General features: G+C 40.7%; 1 protein-coding gene across 25 annotated transcripts in view; it reads right to left on the bottom strand.

Moving 5' to 3' along the window:
- SPATS2L (spermatogenesis associated serine rich 2 like) overlaps positions 1–15,278 on the bottom strand; it is a 172,908-nt gene that overhangs the window by 90,700 nt on the left and 66,930 nt on the right. For 5 of the 25 annotated variants that reach the window (XM_055379348.2, XM_055379350.2, XM_063695080.1 and 2 more), the window contains exon 3: positions 4,091–4,241. The exons of the other annotated variants lie outside the window; for them this stretch is intronic. The gene's annotated coding sequence lies outside the window, so the exon portion shown is untranslated. The remainder of the gene's footprint in view (positions 1–4,090; positions 4,242–15,278) is intronic. 25 annotated transcript variants of the gene reach the window in all.

Below are 15,278 nucleotides of genomic sequence, written 5' to 3'. Positions count from 1 at the left end.
TCGATACATATGTATCTTCACTGTAATTTTTATTGTCCATAATTTCATAATCTCCATTTTCAAATGGACCCTTAAAACTGCCCATAATCCTTCTGTTTCTTCAAAATCTTTAGGTTTTCTGCCTTTGGTGTCCAATCTCCTTTGTAAAGTGGCCCCCTTTGAGAAGATCTGTGTTCCCAAAATCAAGCTGTTGTGTTTTCTTTTCCCTTATCTGGTCAAAATCTTTCACCATTATAATGGAAGACAGATCTTAAGACTTTAATAGATTCAATCTTTTTGAAATAGAGAATAAATGACTTAAATGCACAAACAGATTGGTTCAGAAATTAGCAGCCAGTCAGGGCAAGATATCAACATATACCACCTATTTGCATGTTGAATGCTTTTTGTCAATCAAGAACCACTGAAACACTTTCTTATATTCCTTTTCTTTTCTTATAAAGAGTGTACCCACACATGCCAGGGATAACTTGCAAAAATTCTCTGATTCTTCCCCACTATTTTCTTTTACACCTACATCTTAAATAAAGCATAAATTCAGATCCATTATCTATTGCTGATTTTAGGATGAAAGCTTGGTAATACGCAATGTTAACTCTATTACTACTCAAATTATTCTCAACTAGGAATCCAGAGAGACAAATTATCAAATACTAGAAACAGTAACATTTTATTTTTATAAGTTCCCAAATAATACTGCCACTGACACAAGCATTTGGACATGCTAGCAGGAGAGACCCTGCATACTTGCTTCCAGTAAAGCAGCGCTTTCCCAAATGCTCCATAAAAGTGCCCCATCTATTGAAAACACCCTCCAAATGGTAAGTTCTATATCCCTGGACTTGGCATATAGGAGAGTCAGTTGGTACAAAAGTAATTGTGATTTTTGCCATTGAAAGTAATGGCTAAGGCCCCGAATACTTTTGTACCAACCTAATAGCTGGCAAATAACACGCGAATTTTATTTTCACTTATTCCTGACCCTGAAAGTTACTCGTCTGTAAAGAAGAGGATTCTTTTCTGATTATTTCTAATAGTGAACATGAATGATGTGTTAAGTACAAGAACAAATAATTAGGTGTTTTTGTTTACAAGCCAGGGGTGGAAAGTAAAGCCTTTGGTCGGTCATTACAAGCCTGCAAGACAGTCTGCAATCATTATATTGGAAGACTTCTGGATGGCTGATTTTCTTATTCAAATGAAAGTTTCGGCATTATGTAAACATACATTGTATATATATGAATTTTTCAGTGTGTGATAGTATATGAATGTGTGTATGAGAGGGGGATGGAGGGGGAGGGGAGAGAGAGGTATACCTAAGAACTATGAAGAACTGAATGGTGACAGCTGAATTTGGTGCCACTAAGAATGAATCTGTGAGCCACAATGACTTTCATTAGACCAGATCAGCTGATTCTTCTGGACACATCTAATTTTGCCATTACGGATATGTGAAATCTAACAGAAAAAGCTTTTGTTTTGTTTTTGCATTTGGGCTTTGATGTCTAGGATTTGGATGTGCAGCATTTTCTAAAGCTGAAATGTTATAATCCGCAGAGGAATCAGGGAGGAATTCCATTGAAGAGAGAAAATTTATGAGATCTGAAGACGTGGTGACAAAGGATGGTAAGCTATATTCATAAGAAAACATACACGCACACACGCTCACATCTCCTTGGCAATTCTTTTTCTCTTTGACCTCAAGTCTAACTCAGGGAAGACTCTTCTTTGGGACTGATGCTAGTAAAATTAATTACAATTTTATTCAAATCATAATTTTATTTTTTTGTGGAAGAAAAATGCTGGCTGTGAGGGTAGAATGGGGCTATTTTAAGTTTCTCAGGTGGGAAAATAAGATAAAAATAATTAAAGGGACCCATTCCTTGCCCATTTTACTCTCAATTATTTTTCCCAGGTGGAAGGCTGCCTCTACAGGCTCCATCTTCCAGGTGTTCCAATACCCTCTCCACATCACAGTAAAATAAAATCTTACTGTTTCTAATATCACAGCTTTCTGCTAGCTGGTGCATAACAGAGGCAATGGGGAACTAGTTAAAAGGTTCTAATTTAAACAGACCATAAATTTGGTTTGCCTTAAAGAATTGTAAGTTGGCCGGGTGCAGTGGCTCACACCTGTGGTCCAGCACTTTGGGAGGCCGAGGTGGGCAGATCACGAGGTCAGGAGATCGAGACCATCCTGGCTAACACAGTGAAACCCTGTCTCTACTAAAAATACAAAAAAATTAGCTGGGCGTGGTGGCGGGTGCCTGTAGTCCCAGCTACTCGGGAGGCTGAGGCAGGAGAATGGCATGAACCCAGGAGGCAGAGCTTGCAGTGAGCCAAGATCGCACCACTGCACTCCAGCCTGGGCGACAGAGCGAGACGCCATCTAAAAAAAAAAAAATTATAAGTTTAAGTGACTAGATAGTCAAATTGGGTTCTACTGCTAAGGACAAACACTGGGGAAACTGTGGGACAGGTGAGGTTATTTTCAGTGTGTCCTGAAGGTCCTCGTTGAGTGTCTGCACCCTCCAATCAGCACTAGTCCCTCCAGAATGTCCGGAAGCCCACCTTGCCCCTGCATAACATCATGTGCTCATTACCTTTCCTGAGCTGACCCTCCCTGCTATGAAAAAGAAACAGTGCTGTGTCCCTGTTTTGAGATTCTCTTTTCTGCTATGAACTATATCTGCCCAGTCAGCTCAATTTCATCTGAATCTTAATTGTTTAAAGTAGTCAAGGCACTTTTCAATATATTTTCACCTGATTTCACATGACAGGCCCAGGGTTTAGCAACGTGAAGCCTCAGCCCTCTAAGGTGCAGACATCTAGGTAAGCCCAAGAAGCCTCTAATGCTGTGATTTTTAGGACCTACAGTGAGTAACAGATGTCTGGGGACAACAGACCTTCTCCCTGACATCTTGGTCATTATGCTTGGTAGTGTATCACTGCCAAACATGACTGAATACTCATACCTTAACATGTATCGACCACAGGAGCTTTTAAATCTATAAGAAAGGTACAGGGATCTTTGACTTCTTGAGAAGAACCTGGTTTCTCCTTGTTATTATCATTTAAAATTGTTACTGGAACAGACCAATTACTGCGGGCTAACTATTCAAGTCCACGAACACATGTTCCATACATACTAATCAATCAACACAAAATTAAGATACTCAGAAATATAAGTCCTGATATTGTTGCAACATTTCAATAGCTTAGACATTTTTTAAAACTTTTTTCCTAAAAATTGCAATTTAGATTTCAGTAATACCATTATAAACATATGTAGATATAATCATCTAATTTTTACATATGTCCTAAAGAAAAATAGAGATCAAGGAAATTGTTAAAACTTATTAGGGAAACATATTAGTCATAAAGGAAAGATTTTCACCATTTTAATACATCATCTATATATACTTTTCTAGTATAAAATTTATGAACCACAGCTGGGTGCGGTGGCTCACGTCTGTAATCCCAGCACTTTGGGAGGCTGAGGTGGGTGGATCACAAGGTCAGGAGATCGAGACCATACTGGCTAACACAGTGAAACCCCATCTCTACTAAAAATACAGAAAATTAGCCGGCATGGCGGCATGCATCTGTAGTCCCAGCTGCTGGGGTGGCTGAGGCAGGAGAATGGCATGAATCCGGGAGGCAGAGCTTGCAGTGAGCTGAGATTGTGCCACTGCACTCCAGCCTGGGCGACAGAGCAAGACCCCGTCTCAAATAAATAAATAAATAAATAAATAAATAAATAAATAAAATTTATGAACCACAAATATGGTTACCACCAATCACTTCAAACACAAAATTATATTGAACTGATCACTGAGCAAAAATCTTACAGAATATGCATTAACAGTAGCCAGAAAATCTATTAGCTTAAAACAAAGATAAACATTTTTCATGAAAAATAAACCCAAATAATAGACATTCTGGCAAATATGTCTGTCTCCGTATTTCCAACTGATATAATTCAACAAATTTTAATATGTATGACAGTTATCTGTAAAGTTTTAAAAATATATATTTATGTTTCTAATGCAATCACATAAAACATGCAAAGTTCTATCAATGTACTGACCTATCAAATCTCTTTCTGACTTGCTTGTCTCCTTTCTCCCTCCTGTTTGATTGTGTAGGCAGTAATAAAGTTTCACTTTCGTTTCTCTGAAACCCATTAATGCTCTTAGGTTTACTTTCCTGTTCTTGGGTATTACATCACTTTGCTTGAACTGGATTTAAGAAACCATATGAAATATATAAGAAAACATTTTAAGTAATGATTTTAACAAAATTTTCAAGGTTATTAATGCAAAATTTCCCATGATTTGTAAAAACATAGAAATCATACTGCATATTTGGGGCCATTAATAGGGTATTTCATAAATTATCATAATGTAAGCTGGAGTGGGTAAATGCCAAATGTCATGACGTATGGCTTAGAGAGGGAAAATGACCAAGTTGGTAGAGACTGGATAGACTTGACTTTCTGGCTAATCAACAGACTTAACCAGGGAGCTCTGAAAAACTGAGATTTCTGGGCCCCAAGGTCAGTTGGTGTGGGGAAGTTGTGATGGAAAACAGTGACTCCCAGGTCATTTTCATGCAAAGCCAGATTTGAATGTGGCTAGTCTAAAGTGAAATATGCTGGAAGGGTTTAATAGAGGCCGAGTTTCAAAGATTGAGTACAAAAAAAGGAATATAAGCTGTCTCATTAATACTTTTTATATCGATTATATGTTGAAATGATAGCATTTGATAGATTGGATTAAATAAAATACAACATTAAAATTAATTTCATCCACTTCTTTTCACTTTTTTAATGTGACTGCTAGAAAATGTATGATTGCATGTGTGGCTTACATTATATTTCTACTGGAAAGTACTGTCCTAGAGCAGGGGTTCTTAAAGTGTGGTTCCCAGATGAGTAGCCTCAGCATCACCTGGGAACTTGTTAAAGATGCAAATACTCTGCCCCTCACCAGACAGAAAGAGAAGCTCTGGAGGGCAGGGGCAGCACAGCAGTCAGTGCTTAACAAGCCCCGCAGGGTATTCGGACGTGCACTAGCAAAACCGTGAGAACTACTAGTGTCTCCATCCTGGAACATAAAGAAAGAGCCTCTTCCTTAATCCCAAACACTACACACAAGAAACAGATTCTCATGGAAGCCTAGAGAGATAAGGGGAAGGCCAGTTTCCCACAAATTACGTCGTTAAGGAATAATCTTTTCAAAAATATATTATTAATAATAATTAGCACACTTCTGGAGAACTTATAACGTACCAGACACTCTGCTAAGTGCTTGACATACTTTTTTTTCATTTTACCGTCACAACCCTACGAATAGAAATTAAGATTATCCCCATTTTTACATACGTGGAAACTGAAGCACAAAGACATCTAGTAACTGCTCAAGGTCCCACAGTTAAGTGGCAGGGCCAGGACTCAAACCTAAGGCAGTCCAACTCAGCAAGCCCACGGCCATTGGGCTAACAGCACCTCGAAACCATCATAAACAAGTCACAGGGCTCACTGTCTATGAAATGCAGTAAGAACTCCACCAGGGGAATAAAACCGTTCCACGGGACCTGCCTTCTCAGGCCAGACAGGCCCACAATATATGCCTTGCGCATTTGCAGGATGCATAAACTGCAGTGTGAAACCACTCCACTCACACAGGAATGGGCATAAATGAACTTGTTTTAAAGAAATGGCTATTTTTGGCTGGGTGCAATGGCTCACTCCTGTAATCCCAGCATTTTGGGAGGCCAAGGCGGGTGGATCACCTAAGGTCAGGAGTTCGAGACCAGCCTGACCAGTATGACAAAACCTCGTCTCTACTAAAAATACAAAAATTAGCTGGGCGTGATGGCTTGTGCTTGTAGTCCCAGGTACTGGGGAGGGGGATGGGGTGGGGCTGAGACAGGAGAATTGCTTGAACCCGGTAGGTGGGGCGGAAGTTGCAGTGAGCTAAGATCATGTCACTGCACTCCAGCCTGGGTGACAGAGTGACTCTATTCACCACAACCCCCACCCCACCAAAAAACGGCTGTTTTCCTGCAGCTTCCTACCTCAGATGAAGGTGCAAAGAGTTGCAGTTAGTGGGCCCTCAGCCAACGAATTGTTTCTTGCGAGCTGTGATGCTGCCCAGTGGCTCTGTGACATTCTGGGGTCTAAAGGCATAACTAACTGAATTACTAACTTAATTACTAAGAGTAATTAAAGTGTCTGTGTACCTGACTTTGGTATAGCCTAGACAATGCTATTCAAAAATCCTGCATCACTATGATCAAGTAGATCCTGAGACATTTTCTCATGGCTGCCTCAGAGGGGAAGAATCAGCACTGATTTTGTGCGTAGGAAGTCAATTATGCCATGTGATTTGAGAAGCAGCAAAAATCTCTCAGGCAAAACAGCATCCAACAGTATCTCTGAGTATGGCTTCTCAAGAGACATATGCATTTCTACTTAGTTGAAGGCATGCAATATATTACCTCTGGAAGAAGGTGCGCTATCACAGATTAATTTATTTCATTCTCCTACTGCCGTCAATTGGCCCTTAGCAGACAGCAGTGCTCTGAGAGGATGGGAAACAAGACAGGTACCTTTCGATAGGGAGAGTTGGAAGAACTTCACATCTGTCTATAAAGGGCATCATTCATCCTGACAGGCCACACTGTGGCACGAGGGCCTCAGGTCTCCAGGTTGGAGGAAATGAACTCTGTGGTCTCTTTTGGCTCTCAGGTACTACAGGTTTGTACAGGCACTGGGAGTTGATGGAAACACTTATAAAAGGCGTGGGTGCTGTCTCCAATGATGTACAGTAGTAGGCTATTTCTCTGTACAGGTCACTTTTAAACCAGAGACTAACCATCCAGGGCCCTAAGCACAATCAGGGCACTTGCATGCCAGCTGAAGAGGGAAACAAGTGCTCCTTCTACAAAACTGAGATTTGATCTAAATTTAGTACTAGGTATGTTTTCTGTGGCCTAACTGTTAAATTGCCTAATTTCTCTTCCGTTTTGTCCCCTCCTCCTTTTAGCTCCATCCTTTGCTACTCCTCATCTGGCATGGTAATGACTGAGGTCTCTTATATTTCAAGTGTTTTTGCTCTTTGTTTCTGTGGTTTAATTTCCACAGTTTAATAAAAGTTCTTGTTCCTTAGAGGAAAGTCGCTTTAATTATTAGGACTGAGAAACATAAACAATGAAACAGGGTGGTGACTGAAATATGAATTTCATATGAATATACTTAGATTGGCATTTTTTGTTTAATTTGGAGAAAAAAAGTCAAGGTTGCATTTTCATTCAAAGACATTTCAATGTGCTCAACCCACTGTTAGAACAACTTCACTGAAAAGCATTTTAAGGGCAAATGTCAGAAAAAAATTTCACATTTAAAAGCTCTGGCTTGGCCTCTTTTGAAAAGCAGGGTTAGCCTTTGGTTTAGAAATGTCACTGCCTACTAAGTTCTTTGTGGGGGGAAGAAAGAAAATTGAATGTTTTATTTAAACAGGTCATTAACAGTCAATACTTATTTGAAAAGGCCTGCTTTCAGAGGCAGATAAAAGCTTCCAATCACTTAGAATATCACTTGAGCAGATCTAGGGCAAGATGTGCTCATGCAAGTTTGAGACCTTCATGGGAGAACCTCTTCACTCAACAGCCCCGAGTGCTGAGTGCTTGTATGGCAGGCAGAGTCATCTGCGTGGCGCACACTGTTGTATATGCTGCACGTACACGGCAGAGCGGAACACAAAACACACTTTATGGCAGTCCCAGCTTTGAATTTTCCATTTTAGTACTGGCAAATGCTTATGAATGAAGATTAACCATTTTTGCATAAAGTGCCAAACCACCTCCTCACAGCAGCAGAATGCAAATGGGCACAAAAGAGCAAAGGACAGCTAAAATAAATGCGGCGGATCTGAGGCAGTGCAAGCACAGGGGGAGGAGGACGCACGGCAGGCTTTATTAGCATTCACCTACGGCATGGTTTTTCTATTTAATTTGAAATTATTTCATTTCATAGGTCTCTGCTGGCTTGAGAATATAAATAAATGCCTTTTTCTAAAAGTGACCCAATGCTGGCTCCTATAAGGATCTGCTTCTGATTGCTGGGCTTTAAAGCAAACATGTGTTTCCATAGAGATGTGGGTGACCCGGACCTGGTGCAAGTACCCACTTGTATCAACAACTCAATTATACTCGGTTCTTTCAAGATGCGATGATGTAAGCTCAAGTCTTTAAAATATGCCCATCCTCAGAGACATCTCAGGAAAGGTGAAGTGGCCAACGTTATGTGAAGCAGAGAAGAGGTTCAGCAGAATAAATGCCACCCTCTCCAAGCACACTGTAATTGGTTCTCTCCCTGCAGATCACACTGCTTTGCTTCCCCATCCCCCCCACCACCCACTGGCAAATCCCAAATCCCAGAGGGGTTTGGACAAAAGATCAAACATAGTTCTTTATACTCCAGAGCCCCAAGTACTTTACCACAAACTCCCCAATGTTGAAAAAGAAATATGTGTTCCCTTTCTTCCTTTCCTTCCCCCATCTCTTTAGCTATGGGCAATTCCTACGGAAAGGGCAATGTTTTTTTCTTATAATTTGACAAACATTCATTAAACACCGACAATGCACCAGGGTCTGTGGGGAATGCTGGCAGTGGTTAAAGCTACACTTACTGAACTCTTACCATATACCCAGCAATGCTCTAAGCACGTTCCATGTATTAACTCCTTTTATTCTCAGAATTGCCCTAAGCAGTGTGTACTTCTATTTTCGTTATCACCATTTTATAGAAAAATAAACGTGAGCACAGAGAGGTAAGCTACTCACTAAGTCACAAAGTTATTCAGTACCTGGTTGAGCTAAGATTCGAACTTATATCTCCTGGCTCCAGAGCTCTTGGACCCAAAGGAGCTTAAAGATCAATGATGAAGACAGATATGTACACAAAAACAAAGGAGAACGCCAGGCAAGGAAGTGGGGAAGGAAATGAGATTAAGAACTGGAAGAATTAGAGTTGGAATTCAGCTGGCTCAAGGTTCTGGGCACAGCAACACTGGGGCTGTGGTCTGTCCAGCTCAAAAGTCCCATCCCAGAGAGTCAGGCGCAAAGGTATTAGAGGCACGCTTGCCGTTAGCGGGGCTGGGGATGGGGCTGTATGCTTTTTAAACTTTTAATGGGATCTTTATAAGGACAACACTGCATATTCATGTCCAAAGAAAACATGGATTGTGGTTCTGCAATATAACTCTGAACCAGCAAAAAAGAACCCCTAACTAAACCTGGCAAACAAAAGCTCTGTGTTTATAGCTAACTCTGGGAAGCTGGCTCGGTTGTCATGGAATAAAAGTGTGGAAAAGGAACCCATCATCTCTTCACAGCACATTCTGGTTTCAAAATCCTCTGTTCCAACAAACTCACAGTATCCTAGTTCATTGAGTCAGAACACTCCTAGTAAACATTTAGTAATTTTCTCAAAGTGGCAGAGAAAGTCAGTTTCTTCCTAGTTCCTTGAAATGTCACTGGCACTGGCGGAACAAAAACAGTATATGATGTACTGCCTTAAACGCACTGGCACTTGGTGGGAAAGAAATACTGGGGAGCGAAGGCAGGGCTTGGACTTCCAGCTGGAGAGTACCCCCAGGCAGCCAGCCCCCTTTCCCACCCCATTACTGTTCTTCCTATGGCTTCCCAGCAAATGCAACCTCAACTCACTTTTTAAGGTTTCCTCGTGCTCCAAATCAGGGCTCTCAGTCCAGTTTCCAGCGACTGGCTTTCTCAGGAGGCACATAAGCTCTGTTCCCCCACTGACCACCTTTATCAACTTGCTTTTACTGTGACCAGTAAGTCATCTCAATAGTGACGAATGTGGAGCCAGAAACCAGGGTAGTAGCAGGATCTTGGGCGTGGCTGAGTAATCAGCAGTGGGCTGGTGGCCTTGGCCACCTGAGCAACAGAAAGATTCACCTTCAGAGAAACTACTTGTTCCCTTTTTGTGAAACTGCCCAGTGTTTTTGCCTTCAGGGTCCTGTTAGTGAATGCCAGCTCTTCATCCTTCTTATCTTAGGGAAGGTATAGCTCTAAGACTGAACTTGCAACCTTTACACTCACTGCCCCTGAGGCTGAGAAGGTATAGGCTGGGACTGTAGTCATCATTCCAAAGGTCAGTTTCTGGGCATGATTGTCTGCTAAGGGCTTCTTATCTTCCAGGCGACATCAGGACAGGCATATCAATCAATTAGTACACATTCTTGCACTGCACCCTGAAACCAGTTCCTGGTTCTACACCTAATTGAAAACATCTGTTAGTTAATTTTGCATTAAATGGAAAATGTACAAACCATGTCCAGGGGTATACATTTTATTAAGGGGCATGTGCTCACACAAGGAAGTGAAGTTCTTGCCTGATGTTTATTCAGTTTAACAGCAAAAAGCCAGGGTGAGAAGCATGTGATAGAGTACATTTGGGGCAGAGTGGAGAGGGTTTTCTTACCTGTCAGACCTGCTCCATCTACACACACATTAGTCCTATATATGTTACCTGTTCACTGGTTTGAGTTTTAGAAATCTAACACATACATTCTACATGTTCTTAGAAAGGCTCACTTCCCTCTCAGATCAGGCCCCACCATCAGAGCCCATCTAGCTGACCACACGCAAGCAGTTGGCCTAGAAAGTTGCTACCACCAGCCCTGTGCCTCTGTCGCCAAGCACAGGATCTTGGGCCCTTAAGTAATCTCGCAGAGTAAACACTGCCTATTTTCTGCAATACAGATTCTTCCTTATGTTCTTACGACCGAAAACAAGCAATTACGATTCACCAAGATTGAATCCCAGCTCTGCCTCTTACTAGTTTTGGGATTTGGGCAAGTACCTTGATCTAGGCCGTGTTTCCTCATCAGTAAAATAGGGATAATAATAGTAACTACGGCATAGCGTGGTAAGAAGGATGAAATGAGTTCATGTTTGTAAAGTGATTACAACAGTGCCTGGCACACAGCAAGTGCTATAAAAGAATATAAATAGATGCTCTCATAGCTCATGTGGTAGCTTTCCCACTGTCCTCATTTTACAGGTGAGAATCTAAGGATTATGAGGTTACCAACATGCATCCAGCCAGTAACGGAGCCGGCCCTTGAAACCTGACCTTCTGACCACAAGTTGTCCTGGTGTGGCTACACCTGTCCCTTTTCCAACTCATACTGTCACCTGATGGGAGAGGTGGTGTGACTCCAGAGAGGAGAGGGTGGCGGCCTGAGGCTAGGGGCCTGACTGCAGCCCTGCTAAGGAAATATGAACTCTCAGGGCTCTGTCTGTGTCCACAGGGTCATTTGTTTTCCATGCTTTTAAAACAGCTGCACTGTCAGAAGCAAATCCATTACTACAATACCACTTCCGCATAGAATGGATCAGAAACCCATGTCAGGTCACGGTTTCCTGCCTTGTAGCTATCAGATGTGCTCAGTGCTTTCGTGACCAAATTCACAGCTTAAGGTACTTGTCTTCAAAGGACAACAAACAGTCATAACATAGAAAGAGCAAAGTTCAAATAAAGCCTTGGAGCTAATAAGGGAACAATCTAAAAATTACTAAACCTCTTTCCATACATGATTTCAGGTAATTGTATCAACATGAATAAAAGAAAGAATTCATATGATTTTAATTCCCTTTAGTTTATTCTAATGCAGTCACAGATAATAAAAACTCATTTTGATCATTTATTATATGCTCAGGATTCTAGGGGGTCATATTTACTATCTTAGTGAACTTTCCATTTCCAGCTGTAATACAAAATAGAAATTTGTCACCTGAAATATGCTGTAATGGGAAATTAATAAATAGTTTTAAAGTGCTTCAAATATACAAGACTTTAACAGATTTAATATGTTACAAAAAGAATTCCTTCCTTTTAAAAAGACTGCTTCTGATAAATTCCACTTTGCCTTTCTCTCTTCCAAAGTTCCAAATACAATGCCTTTGACAAGCTAAGTGTTCAATGAAGACACATGGAAAGAAAGGAATAAATGTCCTCTCATTTTATTCTTCCTGTCTTGCTTGCAATGAATTTTTAATAATTTTTTCTCCAGTTTTTAACCCCTCATACTAAGTTATCACTTTAAATGCCACCCTTTTAAAACCAGCATTGTCAGGCTGGGCACAGTCACTCATGCCTGTAACCCCAGCACTTTGGGAGGCTGAGGTGGGTGGATCCCTTGAGTCCAGGAGTTCGAGAGCAGCCTGGGCAACATGGCGAAACCCTGTCTCTACTAAAAGTACTAAAATTAGCCAGGTGTGGTTGCATGTGCCTGTAGTCCCAGCTACTAGGGAAGCTGAAGTGGGAGGATCACTTGAGCCCAGGAGGTGGAGGCTGCAGTGAGCTGTGATCATGCCACTGGCACTCCAGCCTGGATGACAGAGTAAGACCTTATCTCAAAAAACAGAAAACCCAGCATTGTCCAATATTGTTCTAGCCACATCATTTCACACACCTTCCAATCCAGTCTGCTCTTCCTCCCAGCATACCTCCAACCTTGCAATATCTTTTAGTCATTATCAGAGTCAAGGTCTAATCATAAGCACCCAAACCTTCTATATCATCCTTATTGGGCCCCATGTATCCCCTCTTTAACCTGGTAACTTGCCTACCATCTTTTACTGATTTTATTTCTTCTTACTGTAGAGCCTTATACCCAGGATAAAGTCACTAGACTATAGCTCTCTAGTTCCTCTCCATCAAAGCCTACACTTTTGTCCAAAAAAGAAAGACTGAAGTTAACCTTTTCTATGGAGTATGAAAAAAAAATTCATTTTCACCCAATGCTAAACACATTTAACCATTAGCCTCACTCCTATATACCCATGTAACTCCAGCACAGAGAGGGATTTTTATTGCTGTTGGCACCTACATGCACTTTACGGATGCTTCATAAACTACCTCATGGCCTGCCTTGCCCACACTCTTAGTTTGTAGCATAAAAGGATGGAGTGCAGACACACATCCTCTCTACTTTGCATGGAGCTCTAGCCTGCCCTATGGCTCAACTCACACTGGGGGAAGTTCAGAAAGTACCAGATGCTTCCAATGGTGTACAAGCATTAGCAATACACAGTTTAATCTCTTCCAAATCATTTTTCTAAAGACTGAATGAAACAAAACTTTTTTAGTACAGTGGCTCAAATAATGCACAGGCCTCTCAGCTAAATATAATACCATATATTATTTCCCTTTGGAAGACTTTCGTAGTTATTCAATCTACCTAACACCAATTTTGAGGTGTAAATGTATTAGGTTTTGATTACTTGTTTGGTGAAATAGGTCCATCTCTCACAGCTTTGATTCCATTTATACCCATTCTTGGCCGATTCGTAGAGACAAATAATTAGGAATGTCTGTTTTATCTTACTAATGCTAACAATTTCATTATCTAACTGTGGAACATGTCCTTTGAGTGTGCTCCTCCTGGGCCAGACACTACATGTAGAGGGTGCCTGTGTGTGTGTGTGTGTCCCTGTGACAACTGAGACCCAATGCCTATTCTTGGTGGGGGTGTATATTGCCATGCACAGGGGGATCAAAACCAAGAGAAATAAGAATGTAACAAAATGGTAAACAAATCATTCTGAAATGACTACAACCACGTACATAAAGTGGCTTCTGGAGGGATGAGATGGCTTTAGTTTAGGTGAGCTTAATCAAAGAGGGCTTCAGAGAGGGAGTGCTCTTTTGCACTACTTTGAGGCAATACTGGCAATGATCGGAATGGCACTGCAGGTATGAGGAAGAGCAAAAGTGAAACTTCGCTTGCAGAAACAGTGACTAATGTGTAAAGCCAGAAATAAAACCTACCTGCTTAGCACACAAAAGTCAGTTAATAAATATTTACTGGGAGGCCATGATTTGTCTCTGCTAGATGCAATGTGTTTAGTTAATTATGATGCAGTATAAATTTAAGATTGGCTCCTGCAGGGAGATAAGATTAGCAGGCAGTAAGCAATGAGATGACATCAGAAGGCAGTATTGGAGAAGGTGTCTATATGGTGTGGTTTACATTTGTTCTGTTCGTAATGCAGCTAGAGGTAATATCCTTGTTTCATTTTTCTTTTAGTAAATGGGAAAGTTCCTTCTCATCCTATCCCAGCCCAATTCTCCCTCCCACCCCACTGTCATTTTTGGTTACATGGTTCTGAATCTAGACCTTATGCATTTTCTCTGTTATTCTTGAAATACTGAATTGAAAACAGGATCTTTTAAAATAACTTCAAATTGGTGCAAGCTGACTTTCAGTACTTTTAGTTTTGTAAAAATATATGCTTTAATCTAACAAATATTAAAGGACTCCAAAAAAATAAAATTATATAGGCGAGTTACACTTACCTCTAGGAAAGTAACTCATAAATTATATTTAAGATTCCTTTTGGTTTTATTTTTACCTGATTTTACATCCTGTCAGATGACTAACACCAAATATTACATAATTTACCAAACTCAGTCTGGAAAAAGAGATAACCAGACACTGAAAAGACACTCTTGTTTGTTTTACTAAATGCTTCTCTTAAAAATGCGAGGAGGTATTAGAAAGGGAAAATGTCTTCAAAACTTAATCTACATTTGTATCTATTTCTGAATGGCTACCAGCCAGTCTTTAAGTCTTGGTTTCATTTTTTGTTCCAAGCTTTCGAATGATACTTGACTAGACAGAATGAGAGCCCTCTAGATGTTTCATACAGAACATAGGGTAAGGATGGAGGAAAGACTCTAATGGTCACAGTATTAGTCAGTTTTTTTTTTTTGTTAAGGCAGTTAAATTTAGCACAGGGGGATTATATGCCAACTTTAGTGACACTAATGTTAATAAGTTCTGGTAACCCACTACCATCAGACCAACGTAGTCAGTTTTTGAAGAATCCTAAAGCCATGCTGTATGGTGGGGAAAAATTAATTTAGCTTATGACAAAGCATTATCCTTCAAGCCTCTGAATAATCAGCCTCTTGCTTTACAAACACTTCTTGTGTCTGACAGCTCTGCCATGCCTTTAGCAATAGCTATCATTTACTGACCACAGTCATTCATTCATTCGGTATTCATTTTAGCACTTAGTGGGCACCTGCTCTGTGCCAGGTACCATCCTAGGTGCTGGGGATACAACAGTGAACAAACCAAACAAAAACCTCTTTAGGCACCACACTGGATGATTCTATTTCACTGAAACCTCACAATGTATCTGCATGTAGGTATTATTATCTCCATTTTAGAGAT

The sequence above is a fragment of the Gorilla gorilla genome, chromosome 11, assembly GCF_029281585.2.
Source record: "Gorilla gorilla gorilla isolate KB3781 chromosome 11, NHGRI_mGorGor1-v2.1_pri, whole genome shotgun sequence".
In the NCBI taxonomy this organism is placed as follows: Eukaryota; Metazoa; Chordata; class Mammalia; order Primates; family Hominidae; genus Gorilla; species Gorilla gorilla.
The sequence above is the reverse complement of the archived record's forward strand: the minus strand, read 5'-3'. Positions and strand labels throughout refer to the sequence as shown.